Below are 25,379 nucleotides of genomic sequence, written 5' to 3'. Positions count from 1 at the left end.
TAATTGATCAAGATGTATCAATATTTTTATATGCTGGTTGCTAGATTTGATTTGATAATAGTCTTTTAAAAATTTTGTATCAATATTCATAATAGCTATTGGTCATAGTTGTATTTTCTAGTGATATCTTAGGCTTGTTTGGTTATCAGAGTAATACTGACATCATAAATTGCATTAGGAAGTACTTCCTTCTCTTTCATTTTTGGAAGAGTTTGTGAAAGATTGGTGTTAATTTTTTATATTATTCTTTAATAATTTATTGCATATTTATTTATTTTATTTAAGTATAATTGACATATTGATATATAGTGTTATATTAGTTTCAAGTGTGCAATATAATGACAATAATTCTATACATTTCTCAGTGATTATCAATATAAATGTACTCTTAATCCCATTTATCTCCTTTAAATGCTTGTTAGAATTCTCTAGTGAGGTCATCTTGTCTTGAGCTTTTCTTTGTGAGAAAATTTTTTGTTACTAATTTAATCTATGTTTATTATAGATCTATTCAGATTTCCTATGTATCCCTGAATCATTTTTTGACAGTATGTGTCTTTCTAGAGATTTATCTGTTTTATCCCAGTTATCTAAGTGGTTGTAATATAATTGTTTATATTATTCTTTTGTAATTTCTGTAAAAAATTTTTATTTCTGTAAGATTGGTAATATTCCCCCCTTTATTTCTGATTATAGCAATTTGCATATTTCTTTTTCTTCAAAAATTCAGGGCTGGGCAGCCCAGGTGGCTCAGTGGTTTAGCTCTGCCTTCAGCCCAAGGCCTGATCCTGGAGACCCGGATCGAGTCCAGCATCGGGGCTCCCTGCATGGAGCCTGATCTCCCTCTGCCTATGTCTCTGCCTCTCACTCTCTCTGTCTCTAGGTGAATAGGTGAATAAAATCTTTTAAAAAAAATCAGGCTTATCAATTTTTAAATTTTTTTCAAAGAACTATTTTTGATTTGTTTCTCTACTGTTTTTTTTCTTTCTTTCTTTTTTACTAATTTGCTTATTTCTCTTCTAATTTTTCTTTCTTTCCTTCTGATTACCTTTGGGTTAGTTTGCTCTTCAGTTTTTAGTTTCTAAATTTTTTTTAATTTTTATTTATTTATGATAGTCACACAGAGATAGAGAGAGAGGCAGAGACACAGGCAGAGGGAGAAGCAGGCTCCATGCACCAGGAGCCCGACGTGGGATTCGATCCCGGGTCTCCAGGATCGCGCCCTGGGCCAAAGGCAGGCGCCAAACCGCTGCGCCACCCAGGGATCCCCAGTTTTTAGTTTCTTAAGATGGAAGCATAGGCCATTAAATGGAGATCTTTTTTTGCTCTTCAATTCCTGAAAGATATTTTTGAGAGCATAGAATTTAGAGTAAACAGTTCTTTGCCATAATCACTTGACAAATATCCTGCCTCCTTATTCTGGCCTCCATGGTTTCAGACAAAAAAAAAAAATTCTCTGCTGTCATTCAAATTGGTGCTATCTCTAGCAGGTTAATTATATCTCTTGCCATGATTTTTAAAATTCTTTAGTTTTCAGAATTTTTAAAAAAGATTTATTTATTTATTTATTTATTTATTTATTTATTTATTTATTTATAAAAGACAGATGCTGGACTCCATCCCGAATCCCAGGATAACGCTCTGAGCCAAAAGCAGGCGCTCAACTTCTGACCTATCCAGGCATCCCAGTTTTCAGAATTTTAATTATTATAGATTTCTTGACATAGATTTTTCTCTCTCTGTGTGTATTTATCCAGTTTGGGGTTTGCTCCGGTAAAGCTATGGTAAGTGTTCTCGTGTTGGAAAGGGTTTTCACAGTTTAAAACTCCCACTGGCCCCAGAAGGATCACATGATATTTTTTATCAGTTTTCCTAGAGATCATGAAGATAAGGAAGAAAAAGAGATGGGTTTTTACATGATGCTAGCCATTTAACATAAAAAAAAATTAAAAAAAAAATAAAAAAAACGAAAAAAACCCACAAAACTAAATTGACTTTACGGTAGCTATGGTGGGTTTTATAACTGAATGTGCTCTATCTTGGTGTATGCTTAATGTGAGCTTGAAAAGGATGTGAATTCTTTTATTGTTGAATGGGATAGTTCTACATTTCAATTAGATCCAGCTAATTGATATTTTAAGGTCAAGTATATCTTTACTGATTTTCTGCCCCTTTCAGTTATCAATTATTGAAAGAAGGGTGTTGAAATCTCCAGCTATAATAGTCAATTAACCTCTTTCTGCTTGAAGTTCTATCAATGTTTGCCTCATATATTTTGATACTCTGTTTTTAAGTGTATGCATGGTAATGATTATTAGATTTGGAGAATTGACCCTTTAATATGTAATGTTCCATTTTATTTTATTTAAAAATATTTTTAAAGGTTTTATTTATTTTTTCATGTGTGTGTGTGTGTGTGTGTGTGAGAGAGAGAGAGAGAGAGAGAGAGAGAGAGAGAGAGAGAGGCAGAGACACAGGTAGAGGGAGAAGCAGGCTCCATGAAGGGAGCCTGATGTGGGACTTGATCCCGGGACTCCAGGATCACGCCGTGGACAAAGATGCTAAACCACTGAACCACCCAGGGATCCCCTGTAATGTTCCATTTTAAAACTAATAATGCTCCTTGTATGGAAGTCTGGCTTTTCCTAAATTAATATATGTTTTATTAGTGTGAGTGTGGTATATATTTCTCCACTCTTACTTTTAAACTGTCTTTATTTCTAAAGCAGTTTTCTTTTTGTAGACTACACATAGTTGTTTAAAAAATTTTCTCTGACTTTTGATTTTTGTCTTTCAATTTGTATAGTTAGATGTTCATATTTAAAGTACATATTGATTTAGGTTGGATTAATATCTACTGTGTTTGTAACTTTTCCTTTCCTGTCTGATTTTAATCAAGTGTTTTATATGATTCCTTTTTCTCTTAGCATATAAATTATATTTCTTTAAACATAGTTTTAGTGGTTGCCTTAGAATTTGCAATACATATATGTAGAGTTAAGCTAAGTCTACTTTCCATAACATTATTCTGTTTTATGGTTAGTGTAAGTATCTTAAATTATTCTCAATTTTTCCCTCCTGTCCCTTACAACATTTCTAGTATTTATTTATCTATATGCAATGTTATGAGTTATGTTTCCCCTAAAAAGATATGTTGAAGTCCTAACTCCCAATGCCTCACAATATGACCTTACTTGGAAATAAGGTCATTGTGGATTTAATTGGTTAAGATGAAATCATATTGGCTTAGGGGAGACCCTAAATCCAATATGACTGGTGTTTTTTTTTATAAGAATATGACCTTGTGAAGACAGAAACACACAGGAAGAATGCCATATGATGATAAAGGCAGAGACTGGAGTGTTGTAGCTGCAAGCAGAAGAACACCAGAGACTGGCAAACCACCAAAAAAATCTAGAAGGGAGATTTCCCTATAGATTTCAGAGGAAGATGGCCGTGCCAACATCTTGATTTTGGACTTCTAGCTTCCAAAACTGCAAGAAAATACATTTCTGTTGTTTAAGCCACAGAGTTTGTGGTACTTCATTACAGCAGCCTTAGGAAAGTAATACATATCATAATCAGATAATACATTGCAATTACAGTGTCTCTAATATTAAGTATAAAGAAAATAATAGATTTTATTTTGTCCTTAGTTATTTGCTCTCTAATAGTTTTTCTTTCTTATGCAGGTTATGACATATATTTTTCTGTCACCTGAAGAACTTATTTTAACATTTTTGCAGGTCTAATTTTCTAGTGAGAAATTCTCTAAATTTTGTTTTTTGAGGGCATCTTTAATTTCTCCTTGGCTTTTGAAGAATGATTTTGTTGAATATAGAATTCTAGGTTTTTAAAAAATATTTTAAACTTTATATTCAATATCTATGTTTATGTTTTGAAAGTTCACTGTAATTCATTCTTTTTTCTTGTGTATTTGTTTCTTCGTTTATTTTTAAGTAGGCCACACAGCCCAGCATTGAAAGCTTGAACTCAGGACCCTGAGATCAAGACCAGGGCTGAGATCAAGAGTCAGACGCTTAACTGACTGAGCCATCCAGGTACCCCAAGTTCATTGAAATTCTTAACTGTTATTCTCCATAGGTAAGCATCTCCATGGGCTCTCTTATTCACAATGATCTACCTCAAGTTTGAATAGGATATACTTAGGTGTAGGTTTTTTAGTATTTATCCTACTCTGAGCTTCTGGATCTGTGGTTTGGTATCTGCTATTAATTTAGCACAGTTCTTGGTCCTTTTGACATCAAAGATTTCTTCTCCTATATCTTCTCTTTAATCTCTTGTAATTCACTTATACATACATTACATCTTTTGACATTATCTTATAATTCTTGTATATGGGATCCCTGGGTGGTGCAGCAGTTTAGCGCCTGCCTTTGGCCCAGGGTGTGATCCTGGAGACCCGGGATCGAATCCCACGTCGGGCTCCCAGTGCATGGAGCCTGCTTCTCCCTCTGCCTGTGTCTCTGCCTCTCTCTCTCTCTGTGTGACTATTATAAATAAATAAAAATAAAAAAAATTTAAAAAAAATAATTCTTGTATATTCCATTCTTCTTCTCCTCTTTCTCCTCCTTTTCCTCTTCTTCCTCCTCCTCCTCCCCTTCTCCCTTAAAAGTGCTCTGTCTCCTTCTTTATCTTCTTCTCTCTCTTTGAACTTGTTCATGAAATTTTTAATCATATAATACCATCTCTTCAAATGCACTGCTTCTTTATTGGGTTGAGTCCAATCTATTAATTAGCACAGCAAAGACATTTTTCAGTTTATACTATAGTGCTTTCTTAAAAACAGATTTTATTTATTTATTTATGAGAGACAGAGAGAGAGAGACAGAGAGAGAGAGAGAGAGAGGCAGAGACACAAGCAGAAGGAGAAGCAGGCTCCCTGCAGGGATCCCAATGCAGGACTTAATCCTAGGACCCCTGGATCATGCCCTGGGCAGTCCTAGTATAGTGTTTTTGATTCCTAATATTTGCTTCTTATTCTTAGAGCTATCTCTCTGTTTATAGTATCCATTTTTGTGTATTTACTGTTTTTAAATATGGCCCTTTTCCTATCATAATCATTTTATATTTTCTGTCTGATCATTCCTAAATCTATGTCATATCTGAGTTGGTTCTGATGCCTGAAATATATCTTCTGATTGTGATTTTTGTTATTTAAATTTTAGAATGCCTGTAATTTTTGTTGAAAGTCAGACATGATATATAGGATAAAAGGATTTGAGGCAAATAGGCCATTACTATGAGAGTTTATGTTAATCTTATTAGGAGTTAGGCTGTTCTTAATGTTTGTTGTCGTTGTAGGCCTTTAAATTATCTTAATGTCTTTGCTTTTGTCTTTCCTGTTGCTTTTGGGTTTCCCTAAGAATTCTTTCTTAAATAGGATCTGAGACATTTTTTCATCTGTCAGCCAATATTACTGTACTGGAAACTTACTAATATGGTAATAAAAAGTGGGGGTGTGAAAGTGTTCTGTAATACACTTATGATTGAATCTCCATCTTTTAGTAAGTCTGTGTCTCTGGGTTGATGCCTACGCAAGTGTTTCTTAATTCTTTTTTCCTTCCTCCATTATGTTAGGCAAGAAGCAAGAAGGCAAGAAGGGGCTCAATTTCTGTAAATACTTATTCTATTTGAATAAGGCTCAAATAAAATCTTTTTCATAAAGGTTAAGGCTGTTATAAAGAATGCACTGAAGTATATAAAAATGATTGATTTTTCCCTCTCACTACCACACACAGAAGAGATTTCCTTGACACTTCACAGTGAGAACCTGATGGGGTTACTAGGTGTAAAAGTGTGAGGTTCTCCTTAAGACAAGAGATTCCACAAGTTTTATTCTTTCATGTTAGTCTACACTCAGCCTACAGAAACTAGTCAAAATTTTGATTTAAGTGTTCTTACAAGTTTGTGACTCCAGTAGTGTAAGCAGATTTCAGTTCTGAATTTCCCCGTTCATCTGTCTTTCCACATTTTGTGGTGTTGGTTTACTCTGTGATATTGGTTCTCTGATGGGTCCAAGAAAATTCACTGATTTTCAATTTGTTCCACATTTTTTCTTGTTGTAAGAATATAAGTTCTTTTCTTTTTTAAAAAAGATTTATTTATTTATTCATGAGAGACACACAGAAAGGCAGAGACACAGGCAGAGGAGAAACAGTCTCCATGCAGGGAGTCCGATGTGAGACTTGATCCCAGCACTTGATGTGAGACTTGATCCCAGCACTCCAGATCACACACTGAGTCAAAGGCAGATGCTCAACTGCTGAGCCATCCAGGTGTTCCTATACATTCTTTTCACTTCAGATCTGAAACTGGGACACACTATTATTCATTCATTCATTCATTCATTCATTCATTCATTTATTCATTCCCCAATAGTGTAGATTTCATTTCAGAAAGTTTAATTTTGGTTTTTATTGTATCTTTTCTCTCAACTTATTTTTTGAACTTATGCAGCACAGTTATAATAACTGGGTTTTTAAAGTTTTTATTTAAATTCCAGTTAGCTAACATGCTATTAGTTAACATAATACTAGTTTCAGTTTGGTTTAGTTTAGAACCATATAGTGTCTCAATAGTTCCATACAATACCAGTGCTCATTGCAACAAGTGCTCTCTTAAACCCCATCACCTAATTCATCCATCCTGAACCCACCTCCCCTCTGGTGACCATCAATGTGTTCTCTATAGTTAATAATCTGTTTCTTGGTTTGCCTCTCTTTCTCTTTTTTTCCCCCTTTGCTCATTTGTCTCATTTCTTAAATTCCTCATATGAGTGAAATCATATGTTATTTGTCTTTCTCTGACTGATTTATTTCACTTAACATTATACTAACTTCAACCATGTTGTAAATATAAATCTTACAAATGTAAGATTTCATTTTTATGGCTGAGTAATGTATGTGTATATACTATATCTTCTTATCTATTATTCATCAGTCAAAGGACATTTGGACTCTTTCCATAATTTGGCTATTATAGATAATGCTGCTATAAATAATGGGGTGCATGTATCCCTTCAAATTCGTGTTTTTGTATTCTTTGTGTAAATACCTAGCAGTGCAATTGCTGGATTGTAGGGTGATTATATTTTTCACTTTTTGAGGAAACTCCATACTGTTTCCTAGAGTGGCTGCTGCAGTGTGCATTCCCACAAACAGTGCGGGAGGATTCTTCTTTCTCCACATCCTTGCCAACACCTGTTTGTCTTTTGTTGTTGACTTTAGCCATTCTGATGGGTGATATCTCATATGTATCCAAAGAAACATGAAAGGTACTTTTTGCTGCCTTTTTGTTATTGTTTTTTAGTTTTATATATTATAACCAAGAAAAATACTATATAATTTGACATCTATTTATCCTTGCTTTGTATGTGGTCTATTTTTGAAAATCTAGCTATTTCTAATTATTGTTTGCAGCTGTCTTTATGACTATTCTATCACTCATCATTTTGTTCATTTTTTAAAGATTTTATTTATTTATTCAAGAGAGACAGAGAGAGAGAGAGAGAAGCAGAGACATAGGCAGAGGGAGAAGCAGGCTCCCTGCAGAGAGCCCAATGTGGGACTTGGTCCCAGGACCCCAGGATTATGCCCTGAGCCAAAGGCAGACACTCAACCACTGAACCACCCAGGCGTCCCTTATTCACTTTTTGACTGATTTTTTTTATATTACTGTTTTCTAAAATTTTGAGAGGTGAGTTAAATCCCATCTATATATTTATATTCTTCAATTTCTTCTTATAATTCTGTCATTTTTACCTTTATGCATTTCAAATCTATTTTATTAGTTGCTTACAGGTTCTGGAATTCTATATTTTTCTAGTGAATTTGTTTTTCTTAATAATATTCAAGTTCATTTTTTTTCAATAACAATTGCCTTTTGCTTTAAAACCTGTTTTGTTAAGCCATTTTCTTTCAGTTTATGTTTTTTCCTCATATATATTTTCCCATCATTTTACTTTCTCTTAAGTTAATATATTCAAGTTGTACTTAAATATTGTTTAAAGATTAAAATATTATAAGTGAGTGAAATAATGAACATCTCATATGTTTACTCCAGTATCATTATGGCAATTATATCTCCTGTCATCCCTGCCACCAGCTTAGCTCAGAAATTATTTTGGTTAGGAAAAATCCCAGATTCTTTTTTTTTTTTTTAGATTTTATTTATTTATTTATTTGAGAGAGAGAGAGAGAGAGAAAGAGAGAGGCAGAGACACAGGCAGAGGGAGAAGCAGGCTCCATGCAGGGAGCCTGACGTGGGATTTGATCCCGGGTCTCCAGGATCACTACCTGGGCTGAAGGCAGGCGCTTAACCACTGAGCCACCCAGCAAATTCCAAAATCTCAGATTCTTGAGTTGAACATTGGAAGACTATCATAATTTAGCCAAAACCTGTATTTAAATATTTATTTTTTTAATTGCTAGCTTTTCAAAAAAAAAAAAAAAGCTTTTGATATATCAAGAAGAATCCTTGGCACCATGCTAGACATTTGAGCATAATTAGTTCAGGTTGACAGTATCACAGCCATTACAGAGCTGACTTCTTTATTCTCTGAATATCTATGGCCAAATGGAGTTATTCCTCTTCCCTTCAAATTTCTTTATTTAGTCTCTGTTCTATTTTCTCCCATCCCTGACAAACCTCAACTCTTCAATCACCTACTTCATAGAATGTTGAACTGGAATTTCATCTGAGTCTCTAATGGTCTATCTTAAGGGTGGAGAAATGGAGACTGTGGAAGAGAAAAAGAATTTCTTGTGAGGATTAGTGCTAGCTTTAAGTTCCACCTTGCCATCATGTCCTCTTTTTCCCAAAGACAGACATCTCTTTCAGACTTCCCTTCTGTTCTGTGTCTACAACCAATGAATTCTTCACTCTCTAGATCAGATCCTATGTCTTTGATAAAGTTTTTCTATTGCTATGATCTAAGGCACTTGTTTCATTCTCTTAACTCATCTAGTGACTACTACCTGTAATACCCAAACTATGCCTTTTCTTACTGTCCTTTGTCACTAGCAAGCTTCTATTACGTAATTGTATGTGGCTTTGTGAACTGGTTTCCAAGGATACTGTAAGCTGCTCAAATTGGGAACAGTCTTTTTTACCTCTCCACATTCACCAGTGTCCTATGGGTTACTAAATTACTATTTACCTTTTCATATGTTCTTGCCTTGTCTTCTGCTTCACACAGTGAGATTTTGAGGAGCAAAGAGAGGAAAAACCTTGGGTCTTATTATATTTTCTCAGCTCCCAGGTTAGCAGCCTGTACCTAGGAGTGTGGCTACAGCAAATATTTGTTGATTTGAGAAGCTAGTGCAATCCATTCCCTCTCGTTTTCCTCCATTTCTGCATATAAACTGCTCTCTTTTCCCAAGGCACCCTGCCTTCATTATGACTATGGCATTTCACATAAATGCTGCTCTCTCTACACCAAGAGGATACAAAGTCTTGGGGAAACCACTTCAGGGATGAATATATACCCAATCACACTTCAAAATTGCTGTCTCAAATGTTTAAAAAATTCTCCAAATTATTTATCAAGGATTGTAATTTTTTTCATGTTTTACTTGCAATCCCACACATAAATTGTATCCTTTCCTTGGTTGCAATTGAATAAATTTCACCTGGTTCATTTGTGACATGCTCTGCATATAAAATTGAGAGTTGAAGATTTCTTAATAGTAGTCAAAATTAGAGCTACATTTTACCTTCCTCCTCTCTTGGCTTGAATCATTTTGCCTTTTCCTCTAGCTCTGGCACTACACAAGCCTCACAAATTTTAGCATCTGAATTATTATTATTTTTTAAAGATTTTATTTATTTATTCATGAGAGACAGAGAAAGGGGCAGAGACACAGGCAGAGGGAGAAGCTGGCCCCATGCAGAGAGCCTAATGTGGGACTCGATCCTGGGACTCCAGGATCATGCCCTGGGCTGAAGACAGGCACTACACTGCTGAGCAACCCAGGGATCCCCAGCATCTGAATTATTAATGCTGTTCAGGCCATCAACAGTACTCATGGGCAGCCCGGGTGGCTCAGCGGTTTAGCACCATCTTCAATCCAGGGCCTGATCCTAGAGACCGGGGATCGAGCCCCACATCTGGCTCTCTGCATGGAGCCTGCTTCACCCTCTGCCTGTGTCTCTGCCTCTCTCTCTCTATGTCTCTCATAAATAAATAAATAAATAAATAAATAAATAAATAAAAAACAGTGCTCATGAAGCTTACGCACAGCTCAATCTGAAAGGATGCACCAAATCATTAAATGCTGACTACCCACTATAAACTCTAGGACCATACCTGTCTAGAGACATTAATTTACTAAATTATTTCCCTACTGCCCGTTTTTAAATTACTCTAAGCTTAGTTCAATTAAATTTATTTCAACACACATTTGTTCACCACCTACATTTTCCCAGGAGACAAAGTCAGCAATTGTTTCTCAACAAATCTAATCAATTAGTATAGGAGAAACACAGGAACAACAAGGCAGTTGGAGGGACAAGTAGTATCAAAGACAGAGGCAGGATCACTACCTCAGAGTACAGGTAAAGAGGACTGCATTAAGGAGAAATAATTTTATCCGAACCCTGAAAGAGGACGTGGAGTATGGTGGGAGAAGAGTCACACTAGAGGGCATTCAGAAAAGGGAAGGACAGATCTAAATGAGAGACAAGATTCCATCAAAATCCTGGAGGAGAACACAGGCATCACCCTTTTTGAACTTGGCCACAGTAACTTCTTGCAAGATACATCCATGAAGGCAAGAGAAACAAAAGCAAAAATGAATTATTGGGACTTCATCATGATAAGAAGCTTGTGCACAGCAGAAGAAACAGTCAACATAATTTGTTCTAACTCTCTGAAGAAAGTCCATGGTATTTTGATAGGGATTGCATTAAACGTGTAAATTGCCCTGGGTAACATTGACATTTTCACAATATTAAGGCAGGAAACCACAAATGTTGGAGAGGATGCAGAGAAAAGGGAACCCTCTTGCACTGTTGGTGGGAATGTGAACTGATGCAGCCACCCTGGAAAACTGTATGGAGGTTCCTCAAAGAGTTAAAAATAGATCTGCCCTATGACCCAGCAATTGCACTGCTGGGGATTTACCCCAAAGATGCAGATGCAGTGAAGCGCCAGGACACCTGCACCCTGATGTTTCTAGCAGCAATGTCCACAATAGCCAAACTGTGGAAGGAGCCTCGGTGTCCATCAAAAGATGAATGAATAAAGAAGATGTGGTTTATGTATACAATGGAATATTACTCAGCCATTAGAAAGGACAAATATTCATCAGTTGCTTCGACATGGAGGGACCTGGAGGGTATTCTGCTGAGTGAAATAAGTCAATCAGAAAACGACAAACATATGGTCTCATTCATTTGGGGAATATAAAAATTAGTGAAATGGAATAAAGGGAAAGGAGAGAAAATGAGTGAAAATATCAGTGAGGGTGACAAAACATGAGAGGCTCCTAACTCTGGGAAATGAACAAGGGGTAGTGGAAGGGGAAGTGGGCAGGGGATTGGGGTGGCTGGGTGATGGACAGTGAGGGGGGCACTTGGCGGGATGAGCACTGGGTGTTATGGTATATGTTGGCAAATTGAACTCCAATAAAAAAAATAAAAACAAAACAAAAAAAACCAAATTTACTATTGAAAAAAAAGGAAGGACATAAACAATGTAGTCTTTGTGAGTACAAGTGCGGAACATTAAACACAAAGCCCAAAGTTGTCAGGACAAGAGGCATGTTTAATAGTGCAACACAGGAAGTCTCACATTATTCTTCTTACCATCAGAAAGTGGATTCTCAATTCAGAGCCATAAGGGGGGTTCCTTTAAATGTAAAAAGTGACCAGGGTAAAAACCTGCTTGCCATTGTGAAAGACAAAAGTATAGGTATTATGCTGAGTGAAATAAGTCAACTGGAGAGGGACAAACATTATATGGTCTCATTCATTTGGGGAATATAAAAAAATAGTGAAAGGGAATAAAGGGACAAGGAGAAAAAATAAGTGGGAAATATCAGAAAGGGAGACAGAATATGGAAGACTCCTAACTCTGGGAAATGAACTAGGGGTAGTGGAAGGGGAGGTGGGTAGGGGTGGGGGTGACTGGGTGGCGGGCACGAGGTGGGCGGGCACTGAGGTGGGCACTTGACGGGATGAGCACTGGGTGTTATTCTGTATGTTGGAAAATTGAACACTAATAAAAAATAAATTATTTAAAAAAAGTATATGCAGAAGTAGGAAAACTCAGGACAGAAACACTAGGATGAATCAGGGCTGGACACTGAAAGCGGCAAACATCCAGTTGTTTGCTCAGGAGTTGTTTCTCAGGAGTGGTAGATGATGGGCACAAGTCAGCCTTATTTCTGTAAGAGTTTGAAAAGAACTAAAATCTTGGCAATGTACGTTTACATTTGAGGATTACTCTAAAGTTAGATAACATTTATGACAGGAGGCCAAAAATATATTTATGTATCTTACAAGAACTATGTAAAATGGAAATAAAAACTCAACAGGGAACCATAGGGTCCAACAGAATTGATGATACAAGAGGAAGAAGAACTGGACAGATCCAGACAGATTCTATCCCCTTAGAAATGCCTGGCTAAGGGCTTGCACCAATTTCTCCCTGAGGAGTGATGATAAATGTTTGTTAAAACACACTCTGTGACTTTTTCCTTCAGAGATTCATTTTTAGAAAGTCCTATTCAAATTGGATTGACTTCATTCACTAGAATAACTGAAGAGTCCAAAGCCAAGAAGATGTTGTTGTGTCTGGGTAGGGTTCTGTGATGGGTCAGGAAGTGCTCCCTCCACCTTCTGCCCACCATTATCACTCTCTTGCACTCTCTTGCATCCTCACACCTCCCTGTTCCCCCTCCCGAACTCCAGATTGACATCCTCCCTGTGTACATCCTGAAGAAAGAAAAGATCTCTATTTCCAGTGAAGAATCATTCTCACTGGCCCTGATTGGGATGTGTGTCCACCCCAGGACCAATCACTGTGGTGAATGAAATGGACTGATGGGAAAATTAGGGTGTCTGGAGGGAAGAGAAGTGCTGGATTTCATGAACTCACTCAAGCAATTGTATAACTACCGATGACATTGTCAGACCCAATGCAAATTTTACCTTTCCTGGGAAACCTCTGTCTTACTCAGTGTCAGCTTGTCCTGTAGTATTTCCCTCTTCATTTATTGCAATTTTATTTCCACAGATTTTACACTCTTCCAGTGTCTATCCCATTTTGACAGTGCACCAAACCCAATAAGAGTGTGTTGAGTTGCCAGTGAACAGGCATGAGGTGCACAGAAACTACTATAGACCTACAGAGACATGCATTATTGGTGATATTGCTGCATCAATTCTTTTTTTGTTTTTGAAGCATAATTGACATATTACATTATGTTAGTTGCAGGTATACAACATAATGATTCAATATTTGTACATGCATTGATTCTTTTGTGGTAAAGATATAAACACTTCAATATTTTTTTAACCAATATTTATAAGTTAGCTAGTTCTCGACTCATAGAAGGTGTTCAATGAATAGTATTTGGATCAAAAAGTGAATAGCTGAGTTCAAGCCTCATATAATAGTATTAATTAAAATAATAACTAATATTTACTTATTATCTGCTCAGTGCCAGGTGCTATGGAAAAAGCATTTTTCTGTCATTTGTCACAAAAACTCTGCAAGATAGCCAGTATTTGCCTTATTTTCCAGGTAAGAGGAATAAGGTTTTGAGAGGCTACTTGATGTATGCTTGATATATGCAAGTCAACACCGTAAATGGATGAGGGAGTTGAGATTCAAACAACTTAGTCTGTGTCCAAAGTCTATCCTTTTGTCATTAAGCCAATGAAAAGTATTTTGAGGTGCAATAACATTTTCTAAATTCCAGCCTCAGGTAGAACAGTTGAGGACAAATGTGTTCTGGTTGGAGTAGCAGCATAGAGAGAGAGAAAGAGAAGGAGAGTGTGTGTCTACATATGTCTGTGTGTGGTGGGGAGCCATGGTGGGTTTTGGAGCCCCCATCTCTATGGCCATGCAGAGTGCTCTGTAGAACTAGAGGTCTCTGAGACTGATTGCAAATCATGTCCACCTTCAAGCTGCTTCGGCATGATTTGAGGCCAGTCCCTTGGACTGCCAGTCTCCACACCATCTCCAGCTGTTGGTTGTTTAGGCAGTTGTTAGTAGCTGTCTGGAAGAAAGAGGCAATTCTCACTAGCTTCCTGGATTTCCTAAAGGAAGCTTCACCTGCTCATCTAGATCTCGTAAGCTGGATCTCAGTGACTGAGGAGGGTGAGTTACCTCTGGGGCCTGATGCACACCCATACAGGTTACCCCAGAGCATTGGAAGGTTTACTTGTGGCAGTCTAGATAAGAAACCTAAATTAACTGGGTCCTTGATGCCCACGGCCCGGTTATCTCTTAATAAGAAATATATCTAGTTAATAATAATAATAATAATAATAATAATAATAAATAATAATAATAAAAGATGAGTTGCATGTATGCAGGGGACTGTGCTGATCCTTAAAATACTGCTGGATCTGGACTTGGCACATGGTTAAAAACCTTATCAGTGAAGCCCACTGAGTGCATTGCTGATGTGAATTATCAGAACATGTTTGGTATTATAATCCCCATACTCTTCAGAACATATGCCCTCCTTGTCAGGGAAATAACTGAGAAAATGCCTCTCTTAAAAAAGAGAAACTGCCATAAGGAGTTCATATTCTTACTTAAGGTAAGAGAAACACAATTAATAGAATACCGTGTTTTCAGTTGGAAAACTGTCTTATTCTTTCTTCATTCTGTTCAGAGTAAGGTATATGGAGCATATTCATTACCAGGCAAACATGTTTATTTTCTAGAATTTTTTTAAAGATTTTATTTATTTATTCATAAGACACACACACACACACACACACACACACACAGAGGCAGAGACGTAGGCAGAAAGAGAAGCAGTCTCCATGCAGGAAGACTGATGTGGGACTTGATCCGGGGACTCTGTGATCACCCCCTGAGCCAAAGGCAGATGCTCAATCGCTGAGCCACCCAGGAACGCCTAGAATTTTTGATAAATCATCAGATAAGGACTGGGGCTCCTAGAAGGGTTCGACACCTCCAGCAAGAGGTTGGCCTTGGGACACGGGAATCTACTCTTGGCTCACCTGTGTGCTTTTTTCAATAAGCTAATGTTTGGGGTACACACACCAATTCAGAACTGAACATAAATGGGAGTGGGGAGTGGTGTGCTGGCCACTGACTGGGACCCTGAGGTCAGTTATTTGGAACAACTGTAGGAGAGCACAAAGGTGCTGGGCACAGAGCTTTAGTGTTGACAGATGGTGGGTGGGAAAGACCCTCATCTGGGTGCAGAGTGAGGACCTGCTGGCTGCCTAGACTTCAGGGGCTCCACTTTGAAGGCAGAAGGGAAGCCTCTGACTTGTTATGTATTCTCTGCCCTTTGACTGTCTTTGAGCCTCTCAGGGTCAGGGTGAGGGTAAAGGGAGGAAACAAAATGCCAAGTGACCAGCTTTTCTCCTGGCTGAGGAGGCTGGAGGCAAGCCTCCAAAAAAGCCCAAGGGATTCACATCAAATAATGTTTTCTGACATTTTATGTTTAAATATAACATTTTGTATAAAGCTTTCTCTACCACATGCTTGTATTAGTTAAACAAAAATTATCTTAGAGCTAAGGAATATTGACATGTCCCAGTAGCTCTGGACCCATGGTGTATACTCAGGGGGAAGGATAACAACATCAGATGAAAAAAGATGGGCTTATTTGTCCCTCTTAGAAAGTTGTGGGATTGGGACACCAGGAAGATGCATTTGTCTCAACCAGAGATGGATACAACTCATCAAGGCAGCCCTCCTAGTCCCTCTGATTCTGTACAGAGTTTTGCCTGACCTACCGCTCCTGCTTTCTGTTTCTGTAAAGCACACTGCCCCTGTTTCTTGGAAAGCAGCTGGTTATTCCCTCCCAGAGCCCTTCTGCCTGTCATTCCCCACCCATGCCCATTCCTACATACATACTCACAAGACTTCAAACCTCACCTCCTTCTAGAACTCTTTCTGGACTGTATCATCCCATATTGAGCCTTGTAGCATTTATTATCTGAAGAATTCAACATATTGCTTCATTATATACTGCTTTGTTCTATAACTTCTCTAAACAGGGCTCATAAGCAGCCAGTGATAGACATGATTCAAATCTAGATGTGCCTGGCTGAGAGCCCTTGGGTTATCTTCTGTGGAGAGAAAGCCTCCAGCTGCAACCTTCCTTTCTCACCTGGATATTTGATCATCTCCTTAGCAAGTTTTCAGGTGCCATGGCAATATTCTGCTATTTGTGAGTCTGGTCCTGAGAGAATATTCAGAAATACTCAAGGATTCATAGAAAGAGACTCAGAGAGAATCTTATCTGACCTCCTCCTTTCAGAGAGGATACCAAACACCAGAGTGGGCCACAATATGAGCGGGGGCAGAGTTGGTGACAGCCCCATTCCCTTGCCTGTGTTCCATGTTCAAGTGAGACACAGAATCTCATGATACAGTGAGGGCAGAGGTGGGAGATGCAAAGAATGCCAGTGTTACAGGCATTGCGTCTGCCTCCATCCACTACTTTCAGAAAGCAGTAAGGCCTGCCCTATGTCTTGCCTACTAGGGCCTGCTCTGTGCCCAAATGCTGGCTTCATGGCTTCATGTCTTCCAGAAACTCAATCCTCACATTGACATGGTTTCATGGGCAGTCACTCTTGGTTTTACCTGCTTAAAATAATCTAATTAATTTAGTTCCATTTCCAAGTGCTTTCGAGAAAGTAGCATCACTGGTGCACTGCTAATGGAGACATCTGCACACTGATGAAGTCTGGCTGGCATCTTCCTTCCAGTACCCATTCTTGCTTCTAGTTTCCTGGTCCCTGCCTCATCCTTCTACTTCTGCCCCCCACCCATACTTTCTCTCTTAAATAAATAAATAAATATCTTAAAAATATTCAGCTATTTCTTTTGTCTAAACTACAAAGTCCATTTCACATTCCCACCAACAGTGCAGGAGGGTTCCCTTTTCTCTGCATCCTCTCCAACATTTGTGATTTCCTGCCTTGTTAATTTCCCCCATTCTCACTGGTGTGAGGTGGTATCTCATTGTGGTTTTGATTTGTATTTCCCTGATGGCAAGTGATGCAGAGCATTTTCTCTTGTGCGTGTTGGCCATGTCTATGTCTTCCTCTGTGAGATTTCTGTTCATGTCTTTTGTGAACTGGTGCAGCCACTCTGGAAAACTGTGTGGAGGTTCCTCAAAGAATTAAAAATGGACCTGCCCTACGACCCAGCAATTGCACTGTTAGGGATTTACCCCAAAGATTCAGATGCAATGAAACGACGGGACACCTGCACCCCGATGTTTCTAGCAGCCATGTCCACAATAGCCAAACTGTGGAAGGAGCCTCGGTGTCCATTGAAAGATGAATGGATAAAGAAGATGTGGTTTATGTATACAATGGAATATTACTCAGCCATTAGAAATGAGAAATACCCACCATTTGCTTCGATGTGGATGGAACTGGAGGGTATTATGCTGAGTGAAGTAAGTAAATCAGAGAAGGACAAACATTATATGGTCTCACTCATTTGGGGAATATAAATAATAGTGAAAGGGAATAGAGGGGAAGGGAGAAGAAATGGGTAGGAAATATCATAAAGGGAGACAACATGGAAGACGCCTAAGTCTGGGAAATGAACTAGGGGTGGTGAAAGGGGAGGAGGGCAGGGGGTGGGGGTGACTGGGTGGTGGGTACTGAGGGGGGCACTTGACGGGATGAGCACTGGGTGTTATTCTGTATGTTGGCAGATAGAACACCAATAAAAAATAAATTTATTATTAAAAAATAATAATAAAAAATAAAAAATAAATAAACTACAAACTCCATCTTCATAGCTTCCCCACTTCTCATGTGTAAGGCACAGTCCAGTTTGGATTCTCAGGGCCTGACACTTGAGCCTCCCCCTGCAGTGTTAGGGTAGGGACTACAGGCTTTGGGGTTGGTATGCCTGCTTTGCTTCATGCATGTGTGTAACCTGTGCGGGTCTCTTACCTCTCCAGACCATGTCTTCTTCCTTGGCACTCAGTTTATAGTCAGGCTTCTCTTCTCACACAGTTGGAGGCACAGAAAATGCCAGCACACAGCTCTCACACACAGACTGCTCACCCCACAGCCCTGAGGCCTCTTACTTCCTGACAGAAAGTCTCTCTCTGTGCCCTTTTCCTATCTTCTAACCTCACTTCCAGGTACCTCCTGGCTTTGTGCTTTTTAGTTTGTTAGGCTGCCGGCCTTAGTCTCCTATCTGAAACCTCCTCAGGCACCAACTTGCATGTCCATGCATGCGTCCACCCTCAGTCACCCCAGACCACAGGGGGTGACCAGCCAACATCCTATAGGCATCCTATAGCCTCACCTCAGGGACTATGCCAGGCTTAAAACATACTCCCTTAGATATAAGCCTTGTCTTATACCCCAAGGCAGGAACAGTACCTTGTTCGTGAGCAGAGGTAACCACTATCCCCAGTGTGAGAGCTCAGAAAGGAAAGGTTGCTTTGGTTTACTTATATCATGATGTCTGACATGGTGTTTGGAGCACAGTGAATGCTCACTTGATGCTTGGTGAGTGAGCTGCATGTCAGACAGTGGAAGGAGCCTGGGGCTTTGCAGACAGTGACTACAAACTCACTCTGTTTCTACCTAGCTAGAAACATGACAGTCTGTTAGGCAGTTCTCTGTGTCCCATTTGCCATATTTAAATGATAGGGAGCTTTGTTATTCTTTGAGCTCCCAGGGCGGGGTTGGGATGTAATGACATGACATAAAAGAAGCACTGAGCCCCTGACAGCAAATCCTTTTCCTTCTTCAATGCCTTTCTGCTATCTGCCAAGCTGTTGATTTCAGCCAAGATGAAATTCCGCCTCATCGTTACTGGATCTTCTGCTCATCCTTCAAGACCCAGATTATGAAAGACTTCATAGGCAGAAGGGAAGTTCTCCGAACTCGCCTGGGCATTTTGGTGCCACAACACCTCATACTTCCATCTATTGTGAATATATCATAGTGTACAGTAATCATGACTTTCTCCTTCATTATCTAGTCTGCTACCAGAGGGGAAAGACTGTAGTTTATTCACTTTTGTATTCTCCCTTCTCCATGGTTTAACACAGTACAATAACTGATACTTGGTATATGTCCATTTAATGACTGTTAAGTGAAAAATAGGAGTTAATTTAAAGCATATGGGCAACTCTTTTTTTTTTCTTGGGTAGACAACTGCAAAACCAACTTTGCTAAAAGATACACCCTGGGAAATGATGTGGATTTTTACAAACTGTTCGTTCATTCATTCAGTCAATATTTGAGCGTTTGCGATGTGCCAGGTAATCTTCTAGCAACTGGAGATGCATAAGGAAACACAACCAGATCCCACAGCCATTGAGCTTAGAATCTAGTGATAAATTATCTATTAAACAGATAAACATATCAACAAATAAAAGATAATTTCAGATTAAAAAAAATCCTTTTCCCTTCAGGTTCTGCTGCTAAGTGGTCATGGACAGGTGGGGGTGGTTTATGGAAAGGATTCTGGGACAAGTTTGAGATTAGAGAAATATGGAGTGGTAATATGTGTGCTTAGCCCCTACATGTTCATTTACCTCTAGAATAACATCTTTGTAAAATCACAGAATGGTGATGTTTTGTGGTTCTTCTTCTGGAAAGAGTGAAGGGAAGTTCCAGAAAGGCTCTGTCCAGCAGCATTCACTCCTGCTTCACATCTTGGTCTCCAGTTTCATGGCCTTGCCTTCCCCACAATGTCAGAACAAATTGTCCTGTTAACCACTTATGGGGAGGAGGGCCAAGATGGGAACTGGGTAGAGGAGACTGACAATGAGATAGAAATTATTCACTTGCAACTAGTTGCTTTGGCATTTTGCAGACATAGCCTTGGACTCATTCCCATTATTGCAACCCATACCAGCCCATTAAGGAAAGGGATTTTTGGGGTATATTATGAAATATTGATTGTCCCATCTTCCTTAACATTTTAATTGCATTTCAGAGAACACTGAACTGCAATAAATCTGGGGAAGCCTAGTTTCCCTTTGCCCCCAGGGGAACAGAGAATCTGGAGAAGCAAGAGTGCAGAAAGCAGCCTCATAAATAAACCAGAGGAATTACAGTGAGGACAGTTACACATGTCCTGATTGGCAGCAACAGTGTAAATCCGAATGTGAAGAAATCTGGTTTCTAGGGTATAAGAGGAAAAAAATCAAATCAGCTTTCTGGTGTGAAAATTCACGGCATTTCTGAGGACATATGCTCATTCTTGGCCAACACAAAGTTTTCTTCACTGCCAAATGCTGTCCAGCCACTTCCTGCTGCTCTACCTGAGCACAGGGTGGGTGGTAATCTTGGATCCTAGGAGGTAAAGGTGAGATAAAACCCTTGAGAACTAGGTCCTAGGATAATGGGAAAGCATACACAGGATTTTTGTACTATTGAGAGAAATGTGTCAGTGTCTGGGGAAATGGGGTTTACAACCAGTTCATCTGTTAAGAAAGAAGCTCAATGCACCATGACCATGGAGACCTGAGGGTTCGGTGCAGGTACAGAGCAGGCTATGCCTGCCTCCAGGAGCTCCTTCCAGCCTTGTACTATGTCAATGAGGCTTGAAGGTCCTGGCCCCAAAAGTACTGCATTGATCCAGCAAAATGAGACTTGGCTTGTAAATGAAATAAAACTAAGTAAAGCTCTTCCAGAAGCTGCCCCAAGATCCCTTGAGTTTAGAATGTGTCCTCAGCCCCTTCCAGGCTCTGACTATGAATAGGAATTGCTTGGTCCATTTACTTTTCATCTACAAGTTTCTCCTTTGTGATTTATTTTGGGCTGACATCTTACATAATTAACTTCTTGTGAATTGCATGTTTCATCTTTTTATCTGTGTGGCAAGTACCTCAGAGTAGTGACTGCACCATATGTTTCAGAATGAACATTGGATCTCCATTCTATAATGTACTCTTCTCTCTGAATTTGCTTTGGTGATGAAAACAAAACAAAACTAAACAAAAAAACAAATGAACAAACAAACAAAAAAAACATCACGAGAGTTTAGATGAGTACCCAAGGCTACATGGGGCCTAAGGCAGGGCTTTTGGCTGGGCTGTAGCAATCCCAAAGACCGAGGGCAAAGATGAACTGCCACCTGTCAACACTGGGCTGTAAGGGGCACATCTAGCACAGCTGGCACATGAGGTATGCTATTTCTCTCCTTCCCTTGCTCAACAAAATTACTGTCATTAATGATCCTGTCATAGCCAGTGATATTTTTTCTTGAGTAGGTTCAATTTTAAATATATTATTAAATTAATTACAAGTATTTCATGTATGAAATAAATTTTGTACTTACAAAACAAAAGGTATTATACTTTGTAATCTCTATTGTTTCACTGTTTCAAAATTTCAACACAAATGAAAATTCAATGGGGTCAGACAGAATTACAGAGTTGAAATGACCCCAATTTTATGTCTTTGTTTTTATGCTATCACTGACGACTTTGAATGTACTGTTTAAATACAAGAATATGAGTGCTTTAAGGGATGGAGTTGCAAACTACACCCAAAGAGATGAAATTTTGATGGAAGTTTGAATAATTCCCATTTTATGACTGAATAAACACTGATAGCTGAGTTGGTTGAGTTGACGTGTGTTGGAGCATATTGTATAAAGGGAGTTTTCTGAATTGCCTTCTATGTAGAATACAACCTTTATTTAAGTATGTCATAAAAAATGTGTTAATTTGAGGCTAATATTTATCTTGTTAAAACTCAACAGTAATCACAGAAATTGTTTAGAACTTATGCCAACATAAGAATTTTTAGAGGAGAAGCACATTATCACTGACATTCTTTAGACTGGTAATAATAAAAAGCAGATTAACTTTGAGTAAGTTTTATCATTGTTTCACTATTTTTAAAATATGTAATATTGTTTTCTACTGACAATGCATTGACTATTGCCTATACTCACAGTGGGGTACTCCACCAACCTACCCTTGGTTTGGTCCTGTTGCTGTAGATGGTTTGTGATAACAACCACATTTTTTCAGAGGCATAGGTCCCCAAACATTCACTTTTTTCCGGGTCTAGCTATATCCACCAATCAGGTCCCATATAGATGGGAACAACTGTTAACAAATGAACCCTTGCTTTGGGCTGTGGCCTAACACCCACAGTGAATCATGGAGAGTATGGCTGGGCCATCTGGAGGCTTAGAGCAGAAGGGTTGTAGATCCTAGAATGAAACCAGATGAAAAAAAGCATTCTTTCAAAATGGCCCTAACTGGACATGTATGACTTTAAATTCTACTTGCAAGGAACATGTTGACATTAGCAAAGCAGGTCAGCTGTTGAGAAGAGTAAAAAGTCAAAGAGAGGGAGCTTACTCATCTGCTCATGTATGATGGCCCCAATTCCAGCATCTGTGTTTTTAAAGCACTCCTCAGGTAGTCTTAATGTGTGGTCTGAGTGGATATCCCTGCTAGACCCAACAGGCAGTGGCCTGAGAAAACATATAGCTTTTTGGGCCATTCCTGCTTTTGCTCCACATGCACCACAAGTCATTGAGGGACTGGGTGTGTGGGCCATGTGCTTAAGGCAATTGATAAACTCTCTACTTCCAAAGCCATCAACTAAATTCCTGCTTGCAGACAAAGAAATTAATAAATGATTGCAATGTCAGATAATTTTAACAAGCCCAAGGCCATAATAAGGAATATAGAGCACTCAGAACCAAGTGAACCACACCAGCATGGGAGAGGCTCTGGTTTGGAACATGCCCAACGAAGGCATTAGTGGTGCTTCCACCAGTAGAGAAAACTTCCTGTAATCATGGAGGTGATATCCGTTTTGGTAAATATATGGAAATGAAGATGATAGTATTAGGCACTCCTTTAAACAGAGAACATATCTTTATTTTTCTCATGTTGCAGAACATGGTTGATTCTAAATGAACCACCTCTTGTCCTTTGATTCTTTCTTGAGGTCATGTGTAGCAAATCTTTTTGATGCTTTGGGGGATCACAAGAGTTCATTATTTTTTGCTATCTCCTTAAAATCCTGAGAGTTGCTGGTAGCCAAGATGTTTTAAGTAACCACTTGAGGGAGACTTTCTCTGATACCTACTATGATGCATTGCAAGGTTTATGCAATTTTATGACAACCTGCAGATGCACCTCTGGTTTCTTCTGGCTCCCATGTTTTTTTTTTTTTTTTTTTTTTTTTGTAATTTCTGATTACACAACTTCAACAGATGTTCCACTAATGTTTGAGGCATCTATCCTTGGCACATAAATATCCAAGCTAGCAGGATACTTGTGACTTAAGGATCTCCTGTGTCCTTAAGCTATGATCAACCCGGACTCGACAGACAGCACTGCTTGCACTGTCCTGTGAAAATAGTAGCTTTTACTGTTAAAATTGGAATTTGGAAATAATGGATTAAGGCAGGGGTCTTCACTGAGCTCTGTCCATCACCATCGTATTAGAGCTACAACAATGACCAAAGCATTTATGGCTTTATTTCTTCAATAGGGACAGAAAAGTCTGGGATAGTCTATAATCATGACAGTAACCATCATGAGCTATATCCATGTTATCAAAACCACAGCTCTAACATATTTTCATTTGCATGTATATGGAGAAAAGCTACTGCCTCAGAGTCTAGTAAAGACAAGTAGAAAGGCTTGGAAGAAATAAAAGTAGGATCCGGTTGATGAGCACAGGTGTTTTAAACCATGGGAATGAAAGCAGACTAGAGGAAAGACTTATTCCATCAGATCTAGTAACAGGAAATTCTGCATGCATCAATCAAGTGGAAAGTACCAGACTTCTTGGTGCATATATTTGGACAGAATTTGATTCCAGAGGAGACTGGCTTCCCTCCGGGGCTGGCGGCTGCTGTGGGTGATGTCACCAGCTGGTTGGCAGTGAGGTGACAATGTAAATCATCTGCTAAGCATCAAGGACAAGCAGAGGCCAAGGACTAACCATGGGGCTGAAAGGGAGAGCTCTCACCTGGGAGGCAGGGTGGAGGGTTCAGCAGAGTCCTGGGAAGCTGATGGTGGACAGGGCCTTTGGCCACAGGAAGATTTCAATACAGTAGTATGGTGATGCAGCTCAATACTTAGGATTGCTTTATGACAAGAAGGGTCTGGGGAACCAGCCCTCTGCCCCATAGGTCCTCCTGCTTTTGGGATGTTTTTACATGAACACAAATCCTGGGTCTTGGCCCTAAGGTGCCATTTCCCAGTGTATGACACCTGAATACTGACATCACACATCAAACCTTACTTTGGTACCTGAGGTCCCAGTAGCACAGGCCCTGCCCACCTTTTCAGCATCATCTCCAGCCCCTCTCCTCATTACAGATTGGTTGTTTATCCCCTTTCTGCTTCTGTGGGTCCATGTGAGACTCTCCCTCCAACTCAGCTCTGTCTTCTCCTTGCACATCTCACTGTTATCCATTTCTTAAACCTGGTCAGGCCTTGGCCTTTGTGGGAAGCTTTCCCTGAATCTCTTGCCAGGGCCCTATCATTGAATTCTGGCTCTGGCTTCTCTCACTCAGTAGCCCCAGACTATGAGATCAGAGGAGAAGGTTAAGGTCTGGTTTTCTCATTTTCTCTAGCACTTAGAATGTTTCTTTGATGCTTAAATGTTTTCTTGTGACTCATAATCAAATTCAAGCTATGTTTTCTTTTATTCTGGCAATTTGTTTCCCTTCATAGTGTGTGAAGTCACCAAAATAGGATTCAAGAGATATGCATTGATCAGAGTGCACTTAGCCACAAATCAAAGTATGAAGATGCTCCCATTGGGGCCAGTTATCAATACCATCAGGAAAGTTGGAACATTCTCTCTGCAGGTGTCACCTCTTCATCTTCTAATCCCCAGTTTCACTTAGGACTGAGTTGGATGACATCTGTGCAGGCATTAAAAAGTGTAAAAGTACATGTGATACAAATGCAGCTCTTCCAGGTTTCTGTGCTGGGTGTGGAGCTACGCTGACCAAGGAGATCAGGCAAAGTGTTCTGGGATCTGTAAATCAGACCCTGAAATCAGCCTCTTCAGTTCTGAAGGACTAAGGAAGAAGAGAGGGATGCTTTACTATGTATTGCTTGCATTCCTGTGCCTGGCTCATAGTCAGGTTCAGGCACAGAGGGTAGCTAAGTTTTGCATTATAATTTATTGTTGCTGATTATAACCTTGGCATTGGA

Source organism: Nyctereutes procyonoides, unplaced genomic scaffold, assembly GCF_905146905.1.
Source record: "Nyctereutes procyonoides isolate TBG_1078 unplaced genomic scaffold, NYPRO_anot_genome, whole genome shotgun sequence".
NCBI classification, from domain to species: Eukaryota; Metazoa; Chordata; class Mammalia; order Carnivora; family Canidae; genus Nyctereutes; species Nyctereutes procyonoides.
This window is presented reverse-complemented; position numbering follows the sequence as displayed.